Source organism: Otolemur garnettii, unplaced genomic scaffold (assembly GCF_000181295.1).
Source record: "Otolemur garnettii isolate 467f Iridium unplaced genomic scaffold, OtoGar3 scaffold00040, whole genome shotgun sequence".
Taxonomy (NCBI): Eukaryota; Metazoa; Chordata; class Mammalia; order Primates; family Galagidae; genus Otolemur; species Otolemur garnettii.
Genome location: NW_003852435.1, coordinates 6085370 through 6088641, shown reverse-complemented (window position 1 = coordinate 6088641; position 3272 = coordinate 6085370). Strand labels below are relative to the sequence as shown.

Here is a 3272-nt window from a genome sequence, read left to right as displayed (position 1 = left end):
CCCAGCCTTCAGAACTATCACAGATTGCAGAAAAGCCTAGAGCCTAGTTGGTCTACAAAGTCTTCAGGTATGTCCCAGCTCTAAGCTACCATCCTGGCTTCAGGAACCAGGCAAGCACCGATGAACACAAGCTTCAGGCCTGCCTTCACAGTGAATCCATCCTTCTCCTGAATGAACATTCTTCTGAAGCAGGAGGGAGCCCATCCTACACCATAATGACCATCATCTGAACAGTGAGGCTTAACAACAAGGTTGCCAGCTTGGCCTTTGTCTGGACCACCAGGACAAAAGCATGATATACAGGGGCTTTGAAACTGGAGATTACCCAACCTAGTCTATTATCACTGGCACCAGAACACTCCCCTAAGGGTATAAAGTTCAAGCCACCCATATTGCCAGCAACACCACCACAGTGGGTAACTACTAAAATAAACTGAAAGGCAGAATATTCCCTCTCTACCCTGAGCAGCAGAGTTCCGGGCAGAGGAGAACAGCTGAACTACAAATCTATTTGCTTTGATTTAAGAGAAAGAGGTTCTTGATGAATAGGAAGCAGCATAAGAACAAAGAAATATGAAAAAGCAGGCTGTGTCAACACCCCCAAAGTATCACACTAGCTTTCCAGCAGTGGACTTCCATCAAAAAGAAATGTATGCGATGTTGCATATGGAACTCAAAATATGGATCACAAGTACGCTCAAATGGAATTGAAGAGAAAGTTTAGAACAAATAAATACAAAGAAATGAAAAAAATCAGGACATGGATGAAAAATTCACTACAGAGATAGATAGTTGAAAAAAACTGTTTTTCTAGAACTTCTGGAAATTAAAGAATCATTCAGGGAAGTACAAAATACAGTGTAATTTTTTTTATTTATTTTACTTTTTTAAATGAACAAGCTTTTAATGCAGTTCAGTTAGGTAAAATACTATGTACTGTAAAAGATTTAGAAAACTAGAGCTTCGAGTCATGTTTTAAAAAAGCCATTATGCGCAATTAAAAAACCCAAGTACAGAGTACAAAACTGTGACAATAGCCATGGGGACCCCTGGTGCCCACATCCAAGTCCTCGCAGAGCTACAACTACTCATGGTAGAGGTGTCACAATGATCTGCCATGTAGACACAGCATGCCCAGCCTAGGGGGTGGAATTTGGGTTCTGTTGTTCCTTGGATATTCTTGAACTGGAACCAGAAGCAGAAATCAGGAACCAGCGGATATGAAGTTGGAACGTTTCCCCCACCCAACTCTATCCTCAACCTCTGAGTATTGGTACTTCCTGGGAGCTGTGTTGGGTTCTTACGAAGCACTGTCCATGGTAGGGCCTTAGAGCTTGGTCTAACAGTGGTGATTTCTCTAGCTTGCTCATGTCCTACAGCCTCTTGCTTCACTGTGTGCCGCAGAGGAGCCATTTAGCTGACCTTCTCTCACCATCGCTGCTGATCTACCCCTGGTGGAGATCTCACATGTCAGTCGCTTGAAATATTCCAGGAGATCAGCATAGTCATTTCCATAGGAGATACCCTTGATACCTTTGTCTAGCATTTTTTTCTTGAAGCTTCTTGAACTCATCTACATCTCCTTGCCGGATAAGCATGAAATGTTCTAAGTCAGATTTATACTTCACGGCCTCCAGGAAAAGGGCCTGGAAAGTAGTGTCATCCACAGTCCAGCCACAGCCCAAGAGAAGAAATGACTTGTTCTCATAGTTTCTGAATCTCTCTCATAACTTCAGTGTTCCTGAGCACATTCTGATATTCTGCTGGATGAAGGACAATGCCGCTAGGGTTGGTGTAGACCCCATGGATGTGCAGCACACTCAGTTTCCTCTTCTCCTGGGCCCAGTTGAGGACCTTTTTCTCGTCAGTAAGGTCAGCGGATTCCAGTTGTATATCCTGGTCTGCTCCATACATTTCCAGGAGATTATCAAAATTTGTAGTTAATATGAGGGCTCCATTTTCCATCAAGTGGAGAACTGACTGAAGTAGCTGTTTTCCGGAATCTTCCATCTTTGACTCCAAGTCGTCAAATACTTCATATAAACAGTCTTTGAAAAATGTGGATCAAACATTACTGGTGCGAGGAGAGTTTCTGGATTAAGGTCATGGGCAACATGGACAAGGTTCTTGACTTCATGGAGACACTTCTGAAACTTTTTGCTCTCCACATCTTCTAGAAGATCAAAATTGATGGCAGCATCCAGCAAGGCATGGATCAACCCCTTCCAGGATTTCAGGGCTGGAACCTGAGGGGCAAGGGCAGCACTGATGCCTGTGCCAATCACTAGCATGAGTTCCTGAGGCTTCTTAGTTTTTAAGCTTGGAAGCAGCTTCCTGGGATTTTTGGTGGGGGTGTGCCATCAATGAAGAATCCAAAAATCTCATCTATATCAGAGTCCTGGCTTCCTGTAGAAGCCATCCAGTTTTGCTATGCTTCCAAACACCGCTGCTTCAGCTGCAGCTACTGGCCAGCGAAGCCTCACTCCAATGTAAATTTTTAACAGCCCATTAGGGGTGTCTGACCTGTGGCCCATGGGCTCTATTTGGATCTTATGAAGACATCTTTGCTTATCTGTGGTGCCAGATATCACAACAATTAAGCAAATACAATTTGTTGCTAATCAGCTTTTGTTAGTATTTGTGTATTCAAAATGTGGCCCAAGACAACTCTTCTTCTATTTTATTTTTTTATTTTTTTTGACAACTCTTCTTTCTAATGTGCAGCAGAAAAGAAAAAAAGTTGGAGAGTGCTGGCACTAGTCCAAGCACAAGAAGAAATTTCAGAGCTTGAGGAAAATACTTCTGCCTTAAACTTTAAAGACTCTTCCAAAAGACTTTTAGAATTGATAAAAGCATTCGGTAAAATTTGAGCTTACAAAATTAATGTAGATGAATAGATAGCATTTCTATACACTAATAGCCAAGCTGAGAGTTAAATCAAGAACTCCACACCATCTATAATAGCTGCAAAGAATATAAAATACATAGCAGTATACTTAAGAAGGAGAACGATCTTCTACAAAAATATAAAATGATACAAACAAATGAAAACCATCTCATGTTTATGGATTGGAAGACACAGTTGTTAAAATGTTCATAATACCAGAAGTGGTTTATAGATTTTTCCAGATTCAAGCAATTCCCATCAAGATATCAATGTTGTTTTTCACAGAATCAGAAAAAACAATCCTAAATTACACATGGAATTAAAAAGAGCTCAAATGGCTAAAGCAATCCTAATCAAAAAGAAAAATTCTGGAGGCTTTATATTA

General features: G+C 41.0%; 1 pseudogene; it reads right to left on the bottom strand.

Moving 5' to 3' along the window:
- Window positions 1–1366: 1366 nt before the first annotated feature.
- LOC100966360 lies at window positions 1367–2422 on the bottom strand (annotated as a pseudogene).
- Between the last annotated feature and the right edge of the window lie 850 nt (window positions 2423–3272).